General features: G+C 35.3%; 1 protein-coding gene and 1 long non-coding RNA gene across 3 annotated transcripts in view; one reads left to right on the forward strand and one right to left on the reverse strand.

Moving 5' to 3' along the window:
* Positions 1-25,437, forward strand: part of LOC139119837 (calsenilin-like) — a 127,587-nt gene that overhangs the window by 10,209 nt on the left and 91,941 nt on the right. The gene's annotated exons all lie outside the window — the stretch shown is intronic.
* The window catches only part of LOC139119840 (uncharacterized), a 73,635-nt gene continuing 57,176 nt past the window's right edge, over positions 8,979-25,437 (reverse strand). For both annotated transcript variants that reach the window (XR_011549002.1, XR_011549003.1), the window contains 2 exons: positions 10,983-11,297; positions 8,979-9,916 (listed from right to left, as the gene is read on the reverse strand). This is a non-coding gene — a long non-coding RNA (uncharacterized lncRNA). The remainder of the gene's footprint in view (positions 9,917-10,982; positions 11,298-25,437) is intronic.

The following is a 25,437-nucleotide window of genomic DNA, read 5'->3' on the forward strand; positions in this document are numbered from 1 at the left end:
ATGTACAGTGTGAAATTGCTCTGGAAAACAACAACTTTGAGACACATTGTCGTATCGATTAAATCATTATAAACAATAAATGATGATTTGGAACCATAATGTTACTGATTTCTGACAAGCATTGTAACCCTTGCTTACTGTTACCCGAGTGAAAAATGGTATTGAGCCAAATTATCACCTAATATGGCATGGTAGATAGCAGATTTAGTCAGAAAATCATGTTGACAGTATTTTCCTTTCAGGGGCATGCAAATGTTCAAAGCTAAATTTGCATCAATGATAATCATGTAGGATATTTTTAACAAGTGAAATATGTGTGCCAATTCTAATGAATGCAAGAATATTTTTTGCTCAAAATTTTATGACAAGAAAAGATGAGAAAAATAGTCAATTTTTAAGGATCTGTATTTACAAAGGTTCACTTCTCTTTCACTGCCATTCCCAACATATAGAACAACCTAGCAGACTACAGAAGTCAAGTGGACTGTGCCAAAATGTGGTAGACGAGGGGAGATAAGATGAAATTACTGTGTATGGACACATCATAGTGGTTTATAGATTTTGATTTAAAATTCTTGTACTTTAACCCTTTGAGTGCTGTAATATTTTCCACAAAAATTGTAGTGCAACATTTTACCAATATTCATGACTTTTTCAGTAATTTCTTTGATAATTTTTGACCAAATGGATATCATTTGCCATTGGCTACACTGTTTGATTAAAATTTCAGAAAAAATCTGAAGAAAAATTGTCTGGATCTGAAAAAAATGTAGTCTGATTATATTTCCTAAAAGTGACAAAAATTGACTTTTCAGTGTACTGAAAGGGTTTAATGCAGATATTGAGATGCTAATACATGTTGATAACAGCTGGATGTGTAATGCGTAAAGGTTATATAATGACCAGGTAATTTTCTGGTTGTGAATAATTAGCTTATGACCTTGTGTAATTTCATGTAATATAGGCATAAATTTCTACAGGTATTAAATAATGTCTGAAATTTATATATAGGTTACTATCTCAATACCTTGATGCTTCTTGCAAGTTAGTACTCGACTATGTGTTAATTCACAATGTGGTCTAAGAGTTTTAGTCAAAATTTTGAATTTTGAATAGAGAAATTCATATAACTTTGTGTCCTAAAAAATGCAGAGAGCCCAAGGGTAATGAAACAGTATCCAACCACAGTCAAAGTTTACTGAACGAAATGAGAAAAAAATCATAAAAAATACTTTTGCAAGAACCATTGCCAGACTGTTCTATGGCTTGACTTTTGTTCAAGTCTGTAGTACGTTTGGACATAATTGCTATGAACAAGATGGAGGCCTTTGAATGTTTGTCTTTTTCAGTGAGAGTTTAAAAATTACAAGGAAGGGAGGGAAAAGTCGGTTCTGATGTAAAAAGGGAAAAAACCTGAAAGTCCTCAAATCATTTACTGAAGAGTATTATAACCATAGCTTTCAAAGAGATTTATAATAAAGTGATTGTTCACTGCGATGGCACTTGATGAATAAAGGTCACTGGCCTGACTGCTGATGGAATAATCATCAAAATGGATGAAAGGCGAATATCTCAATAATACCGCACAGATGTTACACGATACAGGCTGGTGCTTCGATGTGATTTGGATGAAAAGAAAGTGATTGAGTACATTGTTGAAATGATGTTGTTTCTGATGGAAAACCAGGCAATTTGAGTTTTATGATGTCTAGAAATTTTGCTTTGCTTTTTACATGTACTTCATCTCAAGATCCCATGCATTATGCATGTTGGCCAAAGCGTTTGTGATTAGATGAGCAGTGAGGCTTGGGTAATTTGGATCAAACCCAGAGGTTGGTCATTGCAATGTGTTTCCATAAATCAAAGCTATGTCTCGATAACAACGCTGAAGCCTTCGTGGTAGAGCTCGGCTCATTTCATCCATGTTTGAGCAAATCCCTCAGGACCTTGTGAGACATTTCTGGGCAAGAATGCCAAGTGTCAATGAAAGCTGTCATGTTTTGGGACGATAACATCATAAAATCTTGTAAAAGTATATCCAGCCAATCACCTAATTCCAGTGGTCAAACGAAATATTTTTCCAAATAGACTTCTAATGAGAAAAGTTCGAGTACACCGTAAAACAGTTCTTGATTTGATATAAAGTTTGCATGTCACATTGAAAGCTTTAAGTAACGACATTCCTGTGTCAGTGCTATTCTATTAACCTTTTCATCTCCAAGGTTTCACGTACCGACAGAAGAGCTGACAGCAGCCTCTTGTGCCATTTCGGTATGTCTGTCATTAATCTACCTGAGGAAAGCCACAAGGACTCACTTGTCACAGCGAACCCTTGAATGTCATGATGACAGTTGGCCTTGTGCCTCCAGCAGTCAGCATGGGGAAAGTCGTCGCTCATATCTATGATACTCACCCAGACTGTGATTATGTATCACTTTAATTACTGAAATTACTGCTAATTACTGGAAGGCACAGCAATCAATTTATAAAAAATAGCACAGAAGACAAATGGCACTTTTGTCAGTCTGTCCAAAATATGAAGTCCAATGGAATCACTTTCTCATCAAAACCAATCTTCCAAATGAATGCCAAAACCAACTTATATTTCTTTGAACAAAACAAGAACTGTCATTTAATGAAAAACTCACAGACTATATGTTCACATGATATAAACTAAGAAATATTTTGTTATATTTATTACTTATTGTTTTGTCGTATTTTGTGAATGCAATGTAACCTTTATTTACCAGCAAGCAAGCCATTATTATTATCAATCATGTCAAAGGTAACTAGGGACACATTTTGGTCTCCATGAGACCAGCTATACTTGCTACGATATCATAGTCCGAACAAAAAGGCTCCGTCTAACCTTGCCAATGCCATACACTCTGTTGTATGGTGTGACTTGAAATGGCTGTGTGGGGTCAAAGATGACCCATTCACTACCCTAGTTTGGCCCAAATGTTGACTATTGTTATCAATGGTGAGTGTGGACTTGCTTACAGGCAATTTCAATTGTACTGGTTTTAAGGAATATGGTCCAAGGAAATGAATTAGTGTAATATGCGCCTCGAAAGTGAAAGACGTCAACTTTTGCGCAAACTTTCCTAAACGAAACTTTCAACCATCCTCTTACCAAATCAACAATAAAAATCGGGGGTCATCGTGCAAAGTTTGCAAGTAGCGAAACAAATTACCCAACATTTTGCAATATTTGAAATTCAAAATGGCCACCATCCCTAAGTTAACTCCATAGGGGAAAATTAAATTTTGGATTTTCAAAAAACTAAGATGGTGAAAGTTTTTCTTTCTCCAAGAGCTTGAAATGAGCCCCCACGAGTGGTAGTAGAGCAGAAAAAAATTGTAGAAAATTTAGTCCAAATATCTGTCCCATAGGCTCATTCTACCTTTATGTAAGTAACTGTTTGTCAGTTTATTACATCATTTTCAAAACTTCATATGCTTGCATTGTGTGTAAATACTGGTATTGTTTAACCAAGTTCACATATGACCATTTGCTAATTATTACATGCTAAATTATAATGTGTCCAACCTGAACCTTATGATGTTTTACAATTTGGTAAATATTTTATTGAGAAAAGCAGGAAATTGTGAAAGTAAGATTGGTTTAATCATGGTAAGTTTAGAAAGCTACATATTATACGTCAATAAAATGTAATCATTCGTTGTATGACCGTGACCATTAGCATCTTCTAACATGTCATTTGAATATTCCCATAATTTCCAATGACACGACCTTACTTGGGTTGAAATAACAACCTTAGAAATATTCAGTCATGCATTCACTGATGTGAATTGCATAATTATATCATAATATCCATAAGTCATGGCAATAAATATTTGCACATGGTTTTTGTTCAGGTAATAGCATTGCAGAACACAGCTGATTTTACTTTTAGAAGCTGTAAAGTGTTGTGAGAACCTCGCTTTATTGAAGTGAGCGTAAAACGTATATTGCCTCACAGCGGCCTCCAATCGACATCAAAAGTCTCAGGAAGAGAAATGTATTACGGTGCCATTTCCTTCTTTCACAATCTTTCTTCTTATCAGAAAGGTGCACTTAAAATATCACCAGATGTTTGAAAGGAAAGTGGAATTGCCTGTAAGTTACCTGTAGATATAGCTGAATGAGTTATTGTAGTGGAGTGCTAAACATTCTACCACAATAGACGGGAAGAAAAAAAGGCCTGTATTACTCCAAGAATTTCATGAAAAGTGTTCATCAGTAAACATCATTGAGATTAGAATTTACAATGTCACGTCTGTGTGTTCATCAGATCATCAAATATTTTGCTATTGGAGAGAATGAAAGACAATTATTTCATAAACTGAGAGAACATTATATGGTATACCGGTACAATCTGATTATTGCGATTATTGCTGCCAGTACTTTATTTGAACCAGAAAGATATTTTTTTTTTGTTTTTTTTTTTACAATGGGACAGCTAGGTTGTTGAATGTTATGTGCAAATAACCATAAACCTGGATGTAGACTGCAGACCTGAAAACTCAGGATCGATGATATTTCCAGAGCCATGGACGGTCCAAGGATGGGAAACAGACCTTTGTTAAAATAGAATTGTCTGCCTGTGTGAAACGCTAGTGTACAGTATCCCATAGAAAGTATCAGACTCAGAGTGATCCAATACTGGCACATGACTTTTGACCTTTTCAGGTCATTCTGTCTCACTCCCTTTGACTTGGTGGTCATTACATGGCAAGGAATCGCTGATGTGTGGTTGAAATTACGACTAGTTGTCAATCGGGTTCGAACCCACAACATACGGCATCAGTCGCCTAGCGGAGAGGCCACAGAGAGAACCGCTCGGCTAAATCCCCACTCTCAAAAAAGAGTGGTTCAATAGCCGGCTAAGTTGTTACATTTTTCTGACTGAGACCGCTCCACACGTTGTAGAGTTCGTGAAGCACTCACTCACGCATGCTCACTATCACACATCATACATACAAACTGTATCGAAGCGAAGAAACGAATTCATCGCTTTAACTGGGCGAAAGTATATCGTTGATGTGTGGTTGAGAGTATTGCTGTTATTTCATGTGATAATTTCTGATCAGCTCAACTCTTCTCTGTCACTTAATAGGATGCATTGCACAATGACAGTTATGAAATACGATATTTTGATAATAACTCATTCACAGACATTTTATCTTCAAATACTGGTATACATGTATGTAGTCTTGGAGTGATTATCATAAACCATGGCCAGGCTTGTACATGTTAAAAAAAATTATGCATACCGTACCTTCATCAGGAACTGAAAGAGATGAGATCTGATGTATATTTAGATGCGTGTCAGGATTTTGGATTCAATTATTTACAAGCTTGCAGGAAAATGTGAATGGAATTGACACAAAGAACATCCGGGAGGGGAAATTAAAAAAAACGAAAAACAAACTCACTCATGTGTTTGAGAAATTACTTATGGCTTGGAGAGCAGTAATAGTTTAGCCTACTTTAAACTCCAGTAAATTACCCTACTGCTAAAACACCTTTTGTCAATTGCTGTTTAATGTGTTTACAGTTGAAAATACTCATAATAAATAAATATTTGAGGTATAAATGTAATGCATCAGTTGCTATGTTAGACATTGAAAACAATATCTGAAAATGTACAATGTGGGCAGATATATACCGGTATGTACATTAATGTAAGATGTGGAGTGAGTACACACAATTTGACAATACCTGGAGTTAACAAGGCTAGTGCTCGGAATTATCTTTTGCCTGACTAATCACTAAATCAGTCACAAAAACATTAAAAACGCTTTGTCTGTATTTCGATCTGGAAATTAAATTATTTAGTCATGCAGAAATATTGGGACACAGTCATTAAGATAAGTGACACTGAAGTCCAAGTGCGGCAGAAATTATACACTGCAGTGAAAATTTATAAAAGCAGACATCAAATAAAAACAAAATGGCTGTGAATGATGATAACACACAGCTTGCCATGAGTGTTCTCCTTCTTCAATAAGAAGACATGGAGTGTATGATATCTCATAGCAACTTTATGATATTGGTATATATGATATAGTTACTTGTAATTGTGTACTTCTGAGCATACCATATCAACATATCCTCTCACCATGCCATTGACACACGACATCGGTATCAGTCAGGAGATAAGCTTTATACTGCTATTTTTAATGACCTCAGAAATTGTGTCACTGAGATATTTATGTCATTTGAAGTGGAAATAATTGAAGATCGCCAAGAAGTGTGAGCATTTTTGTTCATAGCTGACGTACTTACAGATATATCAAGATCAGAGTTTTTACTTTTTTCCTTCTTTGAAAAGTAAACTCTACCAGATTTGCTCCAAAGATATCTTCCAAAGGTGTTCACTTCATGTGAATATCTGTTACCCAAGGTTCATTGCTTCCAATAGAAAACCAGCAGGGTAAAGAAAAGACGGATTGTTGAGTCTGTAAAGGGTTAACAGCGTGTTTATGTAGACTTGACTGCAAGTATTCCATACACGCAAAATAATTGACATTATCTTAAAAGTGTTGTGAAAAGAAGTATGCGGAGGGCTATCAGCTTGGAAGTGGCTTTTTCAGATGCGGCAATAAACTTTCACATTATATACAATGTACGGTCTCACTGATCATGGATGCTCTGAAAGTTTTGGCTGGCATTTCACATGAATCAGAAAATACAGCCGGAATAATCTTACATTTGAATAATCATATGGAAATTCAGATGAAAGGAGAGGTCGACAGCTTCTTCCGTGATCTTCCATCCACAACATGGAATGCACATGCTATTTATGTATCACTGATGACATCACTGGCAAGAATCCATCTGGTAGTATGGATATTGTAAAATCTATATATAACTGTATATACATATATGGCAGAACTTACGTTTTCAGTTAAAAGATTTTGAGAATTTTTTCATACATATGTGAACCTATATCCAGTAATTTTGGATTTTTAATTGTGGTATATAATATGTTAACATTTTTTTGTGCAATGCACAGTTTATATTGTTGTTGACATCAGTTTATGAGTCCTGGCTGGATTGTAACTTTCATTTTGATGAGTTTCTACCAATCGAGTTAAAATGGTAATTATATTTTTGCATTACCAGTGATTGCTCCATTTTGATTTAAAATGTAAATCACCCGTAAAATGAACTTGTGTGAAAACAGTTTTCATTTTTGAAATTAGACCGAAAATTTATTTCATGATTTCAACTGTCAACATCAATGCAAATGAACTCACCTTTCATCCGAACAACTATATTTTACCGTGATAATTAATTGAGGGTAATGATCTATTTAGTGGTCAGCACCGTGGGCCATACTATCAAGTTACAATGTTTCCTCTTGGATTTGAAATTCACCATTACAGACATCTTGTTCAGTCTAATTACATAAGTGAGAATTCATCCAGGGAACAGGTATTATTGCAATAAGATTCAGTTTTTCCAATACTTTTCTTTTCTTCCACTTGTGGGTCCTCATTTTTAAGTGCTTGGAGTAAGTAAATTTTTCACTCTTAGATTTTGAAAATCAAACTTTAATTCTTCCCATAAATGTAAAATGATAGCCATATTGAGTTTAAATATCAGGAAGTAATTTGGTTTTTTTGTAGTACTTGTACCAAAATTTGCACATTGACCCCTGGATTTCCATATTTGATTTGGATAGTATGGTTTGAAGTGGAAAGTTTAAGCTTAAGTTTTAGTTTTCTTTCAAAGGCTTGTACTTCCTTAATATGCAGCATAATTCAAGATGTCTGTCTGACATATGCATCAATCAGCTTTAGGTTTTCGGGAGATAAATTGAAGTTTTTTAAAGCCCGGTATTCATGCCTTAGGCACACCTGTCAATCATGTGTTGTTGAACAATTTCAGACTTCCCCAGGCTTTTATCTTCTATTTAAATTTGGTGTGATTAGTCAGTTTATTTACTAAGTTAAATCTAATTAGAGACTGCACCCACTACATTGGATTCTTGTTTTTCCATGTTACGTTTCACATAGCCAGAGGTGGCCTACTCTACAATCAAATATAAAGGCCAGTTACTTTTGACATCTTGTCTCATTATCTGTGTTTGGTGTGTCAGTATGTGTAGAGTTTCTAGGTGTAATTACATAGCATGTCAAATTATCAAGTATTGCAAGCTGACAATACACCTATAAATACGTTTGATGTTAGTTGCTAGTGTTGACAAATCAAGATATTGATTTGTATTTTGTATAAGAGCTCACAAGTACTGGATAGCTCTGTATTCAGTAATGTAAGGCCTTTGTCCCATCATACTTTACTGATTGATTGATCATGTATAAGAGAGTACAGTCTACATTTACGTTGACATGCCAAATACTGGATAATTTAAATACTTGAATGAGACAACCATGATTTGAGGGGTGGTGGTACACAGGGAAAAAAGTGAAATCTCATCAAAAGTTAGTAACTCAGACTTGAAAATGTCAGTAAGTTGCAAGAAATGAAGTTGGATGAAAAAGAACGTCTGTATCAACTCCAAATCCATTAGCATGTAATTTTTAAACAATAATTCTGTTCTTTAGTTGTTCAATTTCCAAGGAAGTGGAAGATTCTATAGCATCCACAGTGAGACCTTTAACCCTTTGAGTGACATTGTCAATTTTGTAGCCTCAGTCAATTTTTTTCAGATTTTTGCCATAATTTTGATAAAAAAAACTGTAGCCAACGAAATGTGATGTCCATTTGGTCCAAAATTATCAAAAAAAAAATACAGAAAAATTCATAAAAATTGGTAAAATGTTGGACTCAAATTTTGGTGGGGAAAAAATTACTGCTCTCAAAGGGTTAAAATGAGCTTTAAATTATATGCTTTCTTGAACCGTATCTATCTATGGACCGAGGCTACTTATCTATCTATCTATCAATCTATATCCCTCTCACTTTCTCTTTTTCTATCTGTATTATATATGTAGTACACTAACATTTTTTTCTTTTCAAGTACATGTAGCTTGTCTTTGTTCTTATATGAGAAAATATGTAATTGAAGACAAAATGTGCAGTATTGGATGTTCAAATTTACTGCAAGGTGCCATTTTTACCTAAAAAAGTGGTTTTAAAGGGTTAAAGGGTTGAGAACACCCCTTTCCCATATTTGGTCATCTTGAAAATACCTTTTGTCTGTTGTTCACCCTGTTGTATGCACCTCAAGGAAGTTGGATCACTGCATGCAACCACTCAGGATTTCCATGTGGTATTAACTGCTATTCTCAGTATCACGATGTATATATCCTTACCAACATTAAAACTCAGGGACCATTAGTAAATTGCCCCTGCTTGCAAAAGTACAAATTGCAGCCAGCCACTGAAGACATCATTGCTTCTATGTATTCGCAGTGTATAGCATTGGAAAACTTACAGATGTACAAAAGTTGGGCACATAAATATTGATGATTTCGGCCTGAAATGAACTTTTTCACCATTCTTGTGCTTAAATTAATAGGGAGGTTGTAGTTTTGACCTACATCCCTAAATTTTGGAATAATCCTATGATTTTCTATGATAAAGTTGTACTACTGTATACGGAAATAGGAATGGACAGATTCACCCAGCAGGCAAAATGACTTGTTTAACCCAAATCTTTCTGCCTAGAACGCCCGGTTGCCTTTTAACAGAGAATGCTAGGTATATATGTAACAATTCCACACAAATACTGAACCTGTAACACTCATAGTCTTCATGAAAATTAAACCAAATTTTTGCTGCCCTTTAGGATTGCTGGAAATAGTCTTGCACATATTTCTGTCACATTATACTATTGATAATCTGTGTTCTTCTGTACCAGTGGCAATGGAGTGTTATATTTCTCCGGTCCATGCTGTAGGGCTTCATTCCTTCCCAGACCAATGGATTTTCTCATTCCTGTTAATAGTCGAATAGTTTTATGGTATCTCAATTACCGCATAAAGTTTGATCGCAGAACATAAAAAGCAACATGGGACTTTTACAATCTACATAACCAGTGTTCCTATAAGTGTAATGTATATACTTATCTACCAGAGAATGTCGACTAAGTGATGCAGATAAAATTCATGGCATCTTGAAGGAAAGCTGACATGAACTCAAACCATGAGGAATTTAAATTTGTCATAATTTTTCAGAAAGTGTGTATAGACATGCTGTGATGTGAATGAATCTTGGTTTCTCTCATCTGTGAAGTATGTTAAGATTTCTTTCGGAAATTTTTGCATGTGCGAGAGCTGTTTGTTTATAAGAACTTTGCCAAGAATGTGGTGTGAATGACAGAAGTACATATAGTGCAATGTGTAACATTCCTGTCTCTTTAGAAACAAAATTAAACACGGCTCTGTGTAATGTACACCCACTGCACCCCCCAAGACATGTTTTTAAAGACCTGTTTTCAAAGAAAGCATTAAGATCAGCATTTAGATCACATAATTGCGAACATTTGTAATGAGTAATGAGTGTACTTCAGCCTCATTATTGTCGTGCTTTTTGTGTCATTGAAGAATTTAATGCATGCAATAATGTATATCTTAGGATGGTGCAGTAAAAGTTTGTGATGGACATAAATATGGTTTTCATTTTTTTTATTCACGACTTTAATATATCCACATTTTGCAAAATATTGAAAAACCAAATGCGTACAGAAGTCGCCTGTAGCCATGACAATCGTTAATGCAGGAATTTTAGCCAGTGCGGGACAAAATTTACAAGGTTTTCCATCCTTGTTTTTTATCATTCTGAAAAATATGGAAATGTTACAGTCTCTTTCCTTTTTCATGGAGTCAGGGATGGATGTTAAAATAGTAGAGCACCTTCCATACAAGTGGCATATTGCTTGTCAAATTCTTGGTGAAATTCAATCACATTAGAAGTTTCTCATTCTAAGCCCACATAATTCTTGCAAGAATTGACTCGGGACTGTTGAATCATTTTTTCCCTATCGCACAATTGACACACAAACCTGTAATTCTCGTGGGATAAACTGCTCTTCGTCCACTTTCCTGTTCCATATGAAATTCAGCAGAGTAAATCAATCAAGTGAAGGTGATATGCGATGGGGATAATACAGTCCATGGGATCAAGGCTTACATTCAGCTTCTGCCTGTCATGGCTGCTGTGACAGTGTACCACAGTGTTGATGTTGAATTCCCTGATCTGCTGGGTGTATCATGGTTGGTTTCAAATCCTCAGATGGATACTGTATGCCTTGAGATGTATTTAACACCAAACTTTTTCCAAAGTTTGTCGCCTAGCCTTTCCAAACTCCTGGAACAAACTGTATTTGATCAAAGTCAAGCACAAATCCACAAGTAATCCATTTGCGGAAATCAGTGTATGGTTCATATCAAAGCTGTTTTTATAGGGTATCTTGATCAATCTCAGATATTCACACTCTTAAATCATGGCAATCAGAACCCATATACCAGTACAAGTATTTGTGTGTGCCGATACACCAAGTTTAAACCATACAGGGACTGCAGATATCCAAAAAGGTGTTGATGTACAAAAGTTGTTTGACTGCAGGTCAGCTGAGGCAGAGATATTTTCTCTGGCTTCAGTGCAGGTTCAGAGTAGTCTCTCAAAGGTGGGTAATTTTGGAATAAACCTAACTGGTGGGCAGGATGTGGGATTTGGTACGTCAGGAGTGTTTGGTATGGGAAGGGCGAAATCGTGTTCTGTGGATAAGGCAGTAAGGAGTTTTGGTAGTAGACAGACGAGGAGATCTTGTGATGTAGAGTTGAAGGCTAAGAGTGAGGAGCTTTTCCTATAGTATAAGGATCAAGAGGGGCAGAGGGGTATAGATTTGTATTGAGGAAGGGGGATTGTAGCAAGGGAACTTGTGCAAACATCTGTCACTCTTTCCCTTTAACTTTGATTCTGTAAACTATTATTGTACTGTTATTTCAAAACACCTCATGGTACAATTGCTTGGACTTTGTTGGTTCATTGCCTTTTATATTATTATTATCTGATCCAAATAGTGCATTCCTTGTACGTATGAAGGGTTAGTAAACCATTAAGCTAAGTGTCCATTAACCATACTGCAGATCAAGATCATATGACAGTGAAATCAATATGGTCAAAATAAAAGTTTGATGGGTGTGCACTAAACCTAATGTAGAAGGGACAATATTTATTTTAAAATAAGTTTACCTAATGAAGTTAACTGTCGGTAATTGTGCATCCTAGAAATAAATGCTTACCCTTGCAAGCCTGATCATTGTGTAAAGTTAACCCTTTGAGTGCCAAAGTTGATCAACTTTTGTCTCCTGTATAAAGTGTAACCCGCACAAATTTTTTTCTGATTTTTCCAAAATTTTGATCAAAAATTGTAGCCAATGAAAAGTGATGTCCATCTAGTCCAAAATTGTCAAAAAATTACACAGAAATTCTTAAAATTAGCAAAATTTTACACTAAAATTTTGATGGGAAAATTTACAGTACTCAAAGGGTTAATAGCATGTTTTGTATTGTCAGTGTGAAGTAGTCATGAAGTTAAAGGTACAAACTAAAGTTAACTTTTTACATCATTTGATCGGAAATCATCTTTGATATCTGGGCCCATCCAATACACACACAGAACATTCAGCCGTGGTGATTAATACATGCTGTTGTCAATCAACAGGGAGTGATAAATAATTATCATGAGTCAGCCTTTTGTTGTTTTCCATCAATTCACATTTCTGTTTCTCAAGTTGTGGTTATCACTATCAGAATGTTTTGTGTATGTAGTTTGGCTGAAGATCCCTTGGATGATGTCATTCAGAATTAGCTCATCCATGTAGCTTTCAAATCGGTTTGTACTTTACTAAAGGTGACCTTATTCGGATAGAATATATTCAAATTATGATCTGAAGAACTTTGCATATATATTTATGTCCAATTTATTCCTTTTCTTCACAGAAATTTACCGTACCTCCTGAGCAAGTACTTATCTTGCAACAGTAGCTATTCAGCATCACTTGTCAGTTAAAAAGTTCATTTAATCATAGAATTATTCAAATGATGATGAAATTCGCCCACATGCATTTGTTAAAGATATTTTCATTTTCGAAGCAAAAAATTTCCCTAGCAAAAACTGCTTAATTTCAGCTATTTTGAATGTTATTGAGTTCTCAGATTTCTCTGACTAATAATGAAATTTTGGTATTCATAATTTTCAGAAATTATGAGCATTTTGGCAACATTTTGGTCAAATGAAATAAACTCAATTCAGAAAATTCCAGGAGCTGTTTTGTTTTGCAGTTGTCTCTGTGTGTAAGCTATACACATGCTACAAAGCGATTCAATCTCCTGAAATTTATGTACAATCAGCATGAGAACTACACTGACTATTTTATGGTCTGTATCCAGCATTTTCCTTGAATTATTTAGTACCCAATGGTTTATCTACCGTCCAAAATATCTTACTGAAATTGAAATTCACCTGACATATCTTCCTGGGCTCTACGGGTCATACTTATGGGCACAATAGCCATTGTGATCATAAAATGATGGACATGTCTGTATGGAATGAGGAGGATTTTCTGTAGGTGTATGGGCAAATGTCTGATAATGATTGATGTCGACCAGCAATACGGTATACAATAATCTTGCCAGCATTTATATCAGGCAATCTTAGATTACTGGAGTAATTCTAACCATCCATATTCCTAGCGTCGACTTTGTTTAAAATTTGTCATTCTCCTCCCGGGAAGATTTATTTCTGTTTCAATTTTTATGATGCTCATCATTCAAGTACGGAAAGAAAGGATCTGGAGCAATGAGAACATTTTATACAACATTGATAAATTACCTGTATGTCTGTCCTTTCATATGATTATTCCAAGCTCTATTTAAGTGTATGTAGGGCATCATAAATATTTTCAGATCGTTTGTCACGGTCTTCCTGAATGTTTCATAGGCTTCTGAAGGCTGTACAATCTCATTGAAAAATAACTCAGACAAATTCAGTTCAGAATACCCTGACAGCCAAGGCTGTGTCAGAAGTGCTTGTCCTTTATTAGACGTTGAAAAGTAAGCACTGGATCCCCTGACTTTCTGCGTCACATTGCGTTAGGTGTTTCATTGAATTGGAAACTGTGATAGCTTTTAACATTTTTCCCACTGGGATGAAATATTCGTCGCTGCTCTAAATATATATACATCAATTTCCATCGACATATGCTGGAATCAAGCATTGAGGTAAGGCATCCACCTTTATGAATCACTAATATTAAAAACCCTTATAAGTTGTATTTTTTCTTAAAGCCTTTTTCCGGTGCACTCGAGTGACCTTATAAGTCCTCTAATCTGATTCTACGCTAGAGAGATATTAAAATATTTTCTCATCAAGTGCTGTATCTCAAGAGACTGATGGCTATCTCCATCTGACGGGCGGAACTGCCAAGCAATTGACAATGTAGCTATAGATGTTATTACTGGAAAGGCTTTACTGGAAATAATTCCTTCTATTTCAGAAAAAAAGATAACCTGTATCTTGGTCAAAGGGGAAAAAATTCTGATAAAAATTAATACAAAATTTTATAATGGAAACCCCATTTCCTGATTAAAAGTGCTGAGTGTAATAAAAGCATTGCCCCATGTAGGGCTTGTGAACGTCAATCACAGTTGAGTTGATAATGATACATATTGGATATGATACCACATTTGGATTTCCAAGCAAATGTGAGACTTGACCCTTATTCAAGGAATGTATTAAAAATTTTATGTTTAATTTAATTATTAAAGATTTATCGTGATGTCACCAACAGCACTGAAATTACCAGACTAGTACCGGTACAGTTTATACTCACGGGGTTTTGCACTGTAAATGTTTTGGAGTGTACGCGTTTTCAGAGTATAATTGTCTGAGTCAGACAGGAATGCGTACGGATGATGATGTGAACAGTTGTCTTATATTTGTCATATTGATGTCTATGCTGCAATGCCGTCAACCACATGAAGATCAAGACACACTTAACAGCATCCTCAAGGTCAAGGTCATAGTGTCTGCTCTGTTGCATGATTTTTGATTCAATCTCAAATTGAAATTTTAAAATCCCTCAATATTCCAACGAGATACACAAAATTCGATAAATATGATTATAAAATCATCTTTTTCACAGGATAGATAGATGCCCAGAAGTCTGAAATAATGTCAATGTTTGTGCATAAAATTTGCATAAAAATGCAACATAGTGATATCTGTCAGTGTATTATTGAATATCTAAGGGAAGGTCCGTGAATAGTAACCATGACAAAGATGTCTGTGTGTTCATAGGCCACAGCATCAATAAAACCTAGCACATGGAATCAAAAATAGTTCATGTTACTCACAAAAAGCTGGAAATTATTGCCCTGCTATTGATCTCTGTAGTCTACATAGTGTTTCCGTCACTGAGATTGAGTATTTGTACGATGGTGACAGATTTGAAGTTGGGAAGGACAAAGTAAGGTATGTTTGAAATTCGGATGAGAATGCTCAGTGTGACCTAATACTAACACTTATAATTCACAAATATTTATCAAACAATCAAGATTCATAATGACCTGTTGGGATACAGGTCAACAATTGACCATGACATCAAAGCTATTTCATCAAGAATAATAAAATATTCAATCTAATGATATAGTTTTGTTCATAATTGTCACTAACAGAATTGTGATACTCAAGATAAATTATTTATGTCAAGGAGCTATCTTTTGAGAATTGATAGTGTCATGAATTCCTTGTTTATTTGTGCACTTGTTTTGTCAATAGTGTTTTATCACATGTAACTTTCATCTGTCTCCTTTTTGGAATATCAAGTAAATAATTAAACTCTAACCTATCCATTCGCACTTTAGTACTGCAGCCAGTGTCCTCACGATGTTTGATGTAGTTTTGTCCTAAATTTCATTGGATTCATATGCAAATGTAATTAATCTGCCGCAGCTGAGTTACATGACTTCAGTTCTAAAATTAGTTTTTGATTATTCTTTTTAAACCATTTATCAGATGTTCAGTGCTTGAAAGCAGTCATTACAATAATGCACTCAGTGCTTGTCAGTGGATTATACTTGAAAAATGAAAAATTTAAAGAGATTTTTATTGAGGAAAGTCTTGTATGTTTTTATAGTTAATATTATTACATGTGACTCATTGGACATTGTATATTCATGAATGTTCCAACCTGCTCTATGATATACATGTGTGTTCGCAGGACACAATGTGACTCGATGTACTATTATAGTCTTGGTGGTTCAAACTCTTCTGCAATACCAGGTTGATGTCTGTTATATGTAATCCAGGGACTCAAAATGCTTTACGAGACATGCTGTGCAGTCGTGAATATTCATTTTAACAAACAGTGGTTGTGCAGACGAGGACAATTTAACTGTGCAATGCCATGCAAAGCAGTGAATTCCCTAATGATTTCATACACCTGTGCAGGGCTTTGCTAGAAAGCCTGTGTCGCCAGACATAGTGACTGTGTGGAGTCAACTGCTTGTTGCAGCCATTGGCTGAGAAAGCCAAGGCATAGAGTCATATTAAAATAAAGACTCAACAACGTGTACATAAAGGGTTAAACTGCTTGTGCTGTTCTGCTTCAAGGAAAGATCACCAAAGTGTTTGTCTAACCTGCTGTAGGTGTTTGATACTGTTTTTGTACTTCATCAGATACTATGTGACCTATAGGGATAAGTATTTTCAATAAGCATTCATGTTTGCAGCTGCATTTTCGTGATCCCCATAACGGATGGTGTCATGTACAATAGGAAAGGAAATGACTGTATATTGATAAAATGCAAACACTTATGCATGATTTAGTATGTTTGTCTACTATTTTTATGCAAGTTTCACAACACATTCCCCCTGGAAATTGTGGGATATAAGTACATGGTGAAATACATCATTCTGTATATTGCTTTCAAGATATAGCAGAATGCTTACAAAAATGAAGCATTGTGTTTGATAAAAAATTGTTTTTTCTCGCTGTTTTTAATAAGTTTCGATTAATACAAAATCTTAATTCCTTTGGTCCATTGAAGTTTCAACCTTCCAGAATGGGGGATATGAAGCTTCTCAAGTTTTTGTTGCTGTTTTTCTGTTGCCTTCCTAAATCTAAACAAACTTGTTTGTATTGTTCAAGCGATTTTATTTCTTTTTTATAGTGAAACTTGAAACGGTAATTCAAGTCATATTAAAATTCTAGTGGAACGCACTCCTACTTTACATAATGTGTATCAACGGAAGCTGAATCTGTTGTCTGAAATATTCCAATTTCAGTGGATTGCAAGATTTGTCCTTGGACAATTCCATTGGTATTCATCCGATGCATAATTCATCTCGCTCACTATAGACTTTACGGTGTGGCACCAGAAATGAAGACTAATTTGATTTGCTGCATAAACATCTCTTGATCCGCTGTCAGCTAGTTGTAATTACAAGGCATTCGTTTGTATCTTAGGAAGTGTGTACATGTATGTGTATGCATACCAATGATGGTGGCAAGTTATTGAATCGTAATGCACTGTGAAATTTAATCATGATCAAATCACACTTCATGTTAAGATATATCTCACAGAAGAAGATGCAGTTTCCTTCAGGCAATCTCGACGAACATATTCACATCGTCTGCGGAGAAACATTACAAATGTGTGGTTACTAGTAGTCTGAATAGAAGAATTATAAAATTTTCATAACAGAGGTGACCCTGAAATGAAAAGGGGGTTGGACTCTAAAATGAAGGGGAGGTGCAGGAGGAAGGGCTAGACCCTAAACAAAGGGGAAAAGTGGAGGTGAAGGGGGAAGTGTGGGACCCTAAAACAAACGAGGAAGGAAGAGGTGAAGGGTAAAAAGGTGGGACCCTAAAACAAAAGGGGAGGGAGATTATACAGCTTAGTCAGTTTAACAGGGACCGTAATTAACTTTCACTGATGCCATGAAGGGTACAGTATTATAAAGAGAACACTCTGTTAAAAATACGGAAAAGTGAAATATCATTCTCACACTTCAGGAAATTATTGTATTGGCATATTGACATCCGTGTTTGATCCAGTTCATGATTGTATGTGGTCATGGTTACAGGGAGAAACTAAAATAATTTACCAGCTTGGGTCAAAGGTCAATTTGTTTGCCTGATATATTTGGAAAATAGTGATAAGTCATCATAGTATAAATTTCAATGTGCCAGGTCCCCAGCTAGGCCTCCCCCTTTCCCCCCTTGCCTTCCTCGTCCCGCTTCACCTCCCCCTTCCCAGTGCACTTCCCGTTTTCTGTTTCTTTTAGTATTTCCAGGAAGGTGCTGTGAATTTAAAGGTCATCTGCTCAGAGACTGTCAAATTTAAGGCAGTTTACCGACCATGAAATGAAAATGGAAATGTTTTGTCTCTTCATCAAATTAAAGAGAGTTTGTCATACTAAGTGTAACATCAATATAACTTAAAAGTTCAATACAACTCCTTGACTTTGTTTGGTTTTCAACTATTTGCAGTGTCTCTAATACTGAATTATTCAGTCATAAACAGTACTTCTCTGTATTACTACACAGCTTACTTTAAACATATCTCTGAAGGACTCCTTTCCATATTTACGTTATCAGGGGTTTCACTAAGTTTTGAAGTAGGGGGCCGAAATGGAAGAGTAGGTGGCTTGCAGCTGCCATGACCACACAACTGTCGGGGCTAGGGGTGGGGGTGGGGGAGTCCTCCTAACAGTTTTGTGATAGCCCCCCCCCCCCCCCCCCCCCCCCCGGCCAAAGGCCTGAAGCTCTGGAAAATCAGCAAAAAATTCACTTGAAATTCTAGTATTTTCAGGCATATTGTCAGCAGTGTTCCATGACACATTGTGTTCACATCAGAAAAAACATTTTCCTTTGAGATTAAACATGATTATTCATAATTAAACATGATGTGAATGAAGTGAATCTGAAAACTTTTCAGTGTTATACATTTTCTTCCCTTCTCTTTCTTTCTGAGCCAATGTCATTATTGTGAACACGGCTAATAAATAAATATGTAATGATACAATGTGGTAATGTTGACTCTATTTTATACAAATAAAACTAAAGTCTCAAAATAATTTTACAATATTGCTCTGTAAAGTAACAATCTTGATGTATGGTATCAAAATTGGTATATTAAAAACTTTTATGCTTTTAGGAGGTAAACTATTAATAATAATTCACTATTATTAATGATATAAATTTGATATTGTAGACGATATTATGCAGTGTTTCATCTAGACAGGGAATGGGGGATTCCTCGCTGTTGACATGTTAGCATCCCCAATTAATTTGTCAAGGGGCACCTGCAGCCGTCCATAAAATGGTGCCAGTCACACTTAGAGATACAAGTAGAACACATGAACTGGTGAAATCCCCCTAAATTTTCTGGTAAAGGGGGAAAATCCCCCTGACCAAGACCCTGTTGATGCCATCCTGGATGAAACACTGTGATATTTTAAACACAGAAAACGATAAACTTTTCATTATTGCACTATGTTGTGCTTAGAATTAAGAACCCTGGTGTGGGGTACGAAAATCTGCACATGAAGAATTTTTATACCACTGGGGACTCGGAGGTAAAAAGGATAATTAATTTATCAATAATGATTAAAAATAACAATGATGACCATATTTTGCAAATAGAAACCAACGTCCTCAAGTTTGTTTGACTATATTGGTATGCAAAGTAAGAAACTTGATAAAGGATATGAAAATTTGTACATTCAGGTAGCCAATACAATCGTCCGTTGCAATTTTGATTTTTATTTAGGCAGTACACGATAGACCATGCAACGCGGTGATCGTATTAGTCGCTCGTCTACTAAACGTTGTTCCACATAAAAGCCGTTGATTAGTTTGATTACACAGCTTGTGATACTTGTAGGAATCATTTCAAAATGTAAAAAATATTTTAGCGATGAAAGAGTCCATATTTTCCAAAAAAGTAGCCGGCAAAATCATGAGAGTAACTGGTCAATTTTACTGGCTGCCGGCTCTCAATGAAACCCCTGAATTATGGATATATTTCCAATCAGACATCATGGCAAACTCATTTATGAAAATGTTAAATAATGACTCATTAAAAATATTCCTTCAATAAAACAGATGTCATCCTTCATATAAATAAGCTATTCCATTAATCACCATTGTTTGTGTAACTGTTGCATGATAAATGGAAACTACCTTAATTAGGTTTTGCTGGGAAAGAAAAATGCCAACACTTGTGATGTATTATTGAAATTCACACTAAACAAGCTTTTTCTTTGAAAATATAATCATATTTTTCCAAGAAATCTGCGTGATCTCATAGTTGATAATACAGAAACTATACTCATCAGAATAATAAACAGTAATGTACCATAAAAACCATATCCATTCAACCAGAAAAAAATTATTAGAAAATTAACAAAGCCAAAATAATTTAAGTGGTTGAATTATTAGGGATTTCAATTTATTTTGACAGATTATAAGTGATAAGATTACCATCTTGGATGATTGAAACATATAAAGATGACTTTCCTGAAATCCTAACTTAGATATTCTGTGCTGTAAATTGTATTGTTCTGTATATTTTATCAAAAGTAAAATGTTCAAAACAGCTTGTCATGATTGGTAGGTCAAATTCTTAGAGATTATTGAGAAAGTCCCAATTTCCATCTGTGGTCGAATAAGGGTGAAACAAAATTACGTTTTTGAGAAAAAAATAGGGTGGTTGAATTGATAGCATTGTCAAATGAATATGGTTTTTACAGTACCTTGTTGTTCAGTTGACTGTGTTTTTCATTTGCAGTTTTCCTTGACCTCAAGGTCATTTACCTGTCTGTATCTGTGGCCCCTCTCCACTACACCTAATGCACATCAGCTAATGAAATTGTCAAATATAGGTTGTATCTACCTTATGTATCTTTTGCTGTTCACTCCTTGCCTCTTGGTCACCCAGTGATCATTTTGCCATGCCCCCCCCCCCCTCCATGGTCTCACTCTACATTTAATATCATTCAATCAGGTTTCTTTTCAAATTTGTCCCAGTGACTGCATCTATTCACATTATTTTCATGAGTAAGTTTCAAACTAAAGATATGTCATTGTACTCACTTTGAGATGAGGGTGTGCTTATTATGACAATTGTTCAAGAAATATATGACTGTTGTAAATTTGAATTCAACAATATCCCGTTGCACCCCAAAACATGGATGCCAATGTCAAGCCTTAAGTAAAAGTATGAGAAAAAAAATTTTAAATGTACAAAGAAAATAATACAAAATTAACATAATTGTCTGACCCTTTGGAATCCGGTCACAATACTCTACTATTAATTAATTGTTTGATGAAGCTTGTTTGTGATAACGGCCTATTGGTTTTGGTGTAGAGTGATGAATTGGCTGTGAGAATCTGAATTTGCATATGGCTATTGTTGTGGACACATCACAAATGCTTCAGCTCATAGAGTCCTAACAAGGTGTAATTTAGAGGCAGTGAGAGAGAAATTAAATGTAATCTAGTGAAAGGAAAAAATACATAAATACGGTACCATAGAGGCTTTTTATGCAAGTCCCCCACTGCTTCCTGTTTCAGGGTCACTCAGTCTGGGAGTCTTGTATAACTCATGTCTTTCACTGCTACTTCTGAAACACTCCCATGACCACAAGTTGTAATAACTCATAATTTCTCTGATGCAGTTGGATTCATTCATTTGTAGTCAAGGGTTGACAATTAAAGACTGGACATTTTCTCATAATTTCATAATTGCTATGCCAACAATATTAAATGACCCCGCTGGGCACAAGTCAATGCAAGTTCTTATCATTATGATTCTTTTTCAAAGAGTTAATCAATGAAACGTACAGGCAAAATGAAACACAGGTTGATTATTATCTCAGGAAAACTAATCTTCAAGTTCCTTATTACAGCCGTTTCAGGACTCCCTTATTTATGATGACGCAATTTTGAAGAGTTGTGACATCATGGCAGTCTTTTGTTATGCAAATATCCACTGTCTTTGCACAGTTTATTGATAGTTCACATCCAAAATTGTCCACTGTACCATGTGTGATTATTTTTGAATTCATCAATAATTCAAATAATATTCTTTTTTCTAAACACATTAAAAGGCGTTCAAAATGCTCAGAATTGGGAAAGAACCCAACCTGCAGCTTTATAAGAAATATATTTTGGTTTCAAATGTTATTGTCTCAGGTACAGTTGGTGATGAAGTGACTTGTCATAGTACATGTATACACAGTGTATTCATATCTGCCAATGGCATGCATTACAATCGATGGATAAGCAAATTGAATTTTAATGTGATGATTCCCAGGACAGTTTGGTGTCGACGTAAATCCTATGGTATTACTGGCAAATTTGCTTGTCTTTATCAAACCATTATTCACTTGAAATAATTACCAGTTAGTCAGACCTGTGAAATTGCATGCTGTCTGGTTCAGGCACAGATTAATTAATATATTTCTACTCTGCCTTAGACGACTGTACTTCTTCATTCTTATCAACTTATCTCCAAGGAATAGAGATTGATTATAAAAGTTGTTACGGGCATGTCATAGACACTTTAAAGAAAGCCTCAGGTGAAAGTATTTATGGCATTTGTAATTCTCATATGGTTCTTGTTAATATCACAGATTTTATAAATTTATGGCTTGATGCTGTGGTTCAGGGTACCCTCAGATTTTGACAAACTTCAGATTATACATCAGTTAATTTTCTCTCCAATTTCAGACAACAGGCAAGAAAAATGATCTAAAACTACTCATTGTTAGTCTTAAGGACTGACTTAAGAAACTTTTGTCCGTATGATGTGTTTTTTCAAAAAGATCATCATGCACCACAAATTTTTCACCATATCTTATCAGTGTAAATTTTGTGAGAGCCATATTGTGTCCTCTTTTTTTTTTTTTTTTGAAAAAGATAAATTTATTTCCACATAGTCACAAATAAACAAATCTACATAACTGTGAATGCATTAAAATTACAATGCGTCTTGTCTGGAGACAAAAAAAACCCCCAAATAATTAGCTGTTTAATTGCAAAGATCATCATATGAATGCATTCAGGATGCATTCTTCTCCTTCAAGTCTTACAAGGCTTGAAACTTTGTGATAAAATCCTCAGTTTTGTTCATCATCTTATAAGTGAAATATAATGTATTCATCCATGAGGAGAGATAACATTTCAATTGCATGACATAGGATTGAAGGGAAACTTTAATCCCATCAAGAGTAACCGAATTTCGAATATTCCAAACTGTATATTTTACAAAGGAAGTAATACAGTAAATAATGTCAGATGTTGCATTATTATCATTTTCGATTCCTGCAATTGCTAATCTTTTGATATTGATATTATTATCAAAGTTGTGTTTTCTGACAAAGAAACAAATACATTTCTGCCAGATTTCTTTAACATGTTTACACTCAAATAAGATGTGTTCCAGTGTTTCTTCTTGGCCACAAATATGACATTTCCCATTGTGTCCTCTCATTATGCCAACCACTGTAGAGCGCCCTCAAACACCACAGTGAAATGCATCAAGGTACATGAGTGATTGGTGTGTATTTTGTAGCCTAACAAGTTTTCAAGATAAAAATGTTTTGACTTTAATATTGATACAAATTTATTCAAATCCAATATAGAAATGGCATCATTTTTCCTTTACCGCTATTTTTTTGGGGCCTTATTTTCAAAGAATAAACATGGTTTGGCAAGTCAAAGGAACCATCTCTACTTTTGATTTTCATCCGATTGTTCTGAAAAAGAACTTTGAACCAACAGAAAAGAAGCACAAAATGTATGATCCTAGCTACTGGGTGTTTGCCTGTGTTTACTGTAGAGTGAAAAAAATGTCAGGGACTATACAGGTAGATTTTGTTGAGAGATTCCTGTAATGTATGTATTGTCATGTAACTTCATGTAACTTCAACTGGTTTCAGTTTAGTTTTAACATTGTATGTGTAACTTAGTAAAATTTTCTTGTTTATTGAATATATTTTGATAGACAATAACAATATCATCAATATCAGGGCCAGTGGTAGACTTGGTTCAAGTCTGTGATTTGTGAATGTTTGAGTGGAGTGAACGCAATGATTTGTATGCTTTCATGTGAAACGCGCGCGTGAGTGGACGCGATGAGTAGGGTGAACGCGATGAGTGGAGTGAACGCTATACAGCGGAGTTTCACCGGTGAATCCGGCAGAAACTAACTCACTACTGCGCAGACTCAAACGTGACGCATTCAATCGCTGGGAAAACCTGGCGTGAGCTGCCAAATTCCGGATAGGTTTGTACGAAATAGGAGAGACACAAGAGAAACTATTATAAATGATTTTATTTTTTTAAAATTCACCGACTTGAACCAAGTCTAGGCCAGTGGCTGTTTTTATGACTTTTTCACGTACTTGTTTTTAATGTCAAGTTGTTCTCCCCAAAGCATGTTGATATACACAGTATTCAGCTTGTCAACTCAGCCAGTACATGTGTAGACTGCCTTGTTATTGTTGATGAGTGAATTATGGTCCGGACTAGAATTCAAATGTAAACAATAACAGTGAATTTTACATATGTAGAAATTTTACAATTATTAGGTGTTGGCAAACTAAATAGTGGGTATTTTATCATGCTGGGGGAGAAGAAGAACAATAACTTGAAAATCAAAAATACTGAAAAAAATCATCAAAAGTTAAAGCTGCTTGCCCTTAGATATCACAAGGATACTCTAGGTATGGTTCACTGAGTCAAAATGCCTGTCATGGTCACATCAGTGATTGTGGATTCAGATGAGTTTGCCTTCTTCGCTGATCCCAAGTAAGTTAGAATACTCTTGGTTGTAGCTCAATATCACTTTGTACTACTCGACAGACAGAAGTGATAGGCCTAGCAGGATGAGTGTTAATTTATTTAGTAAATTGCGTGTCATTGGATAGGTCACATACTTTTCTTTGCATCTATAATATACTGCAAGAGTTCTACCTTACTTGTCATCCGAGTCACCCGACTGGCCCAGATTTTTTATTGGTCAAACCTCCATTTTAGCATTAACTTTTGAGGTACCTTCCATTTATAGTTTTTTTTGTTAAATGCAGTTGCTTATTCTAGTTCCCAGTCACTTTAAAATGCATAGTTTGTAATGTTTTTTAACACAGTCAAAGTGTGTACACTGTCCAATATGATTGTTGACAACTGAACTTTAGTCCAGACTGATTAGTTTATCAACAGGAACATTAGATATTTTATACACAGTGCGTCATATCAGCACTTTTGAGCATTTTTGAGAGAAGAATAAAATACATTTACTTTGTGGAACAAAGATAATCAAAATATACTGAAAATTTACAGCTTTTCACTGTAAAAAGCAAACCAGCAAGCAAGCAACCCTTTGTAGTTTGTTCAGGCGCCCTCTATGGTCAGATTGGATTTAAAAATTCACACTGCTGA

The sequence above is a fragment of the Ptychodera flava genome, chromosome 20 (assembly GCF_041260155.1).
Source record: "Ptychodera flava strain L36383 chromosome 20, AS_Pfla_20210202, whole genome shotgun sequence".
Classification (NCBI taxonomy): Eukaryota; Metazoa; Hemichordata; class Enteropneusta; family Ptychoderidae; genus Ptychodera; species Ptychodera flava.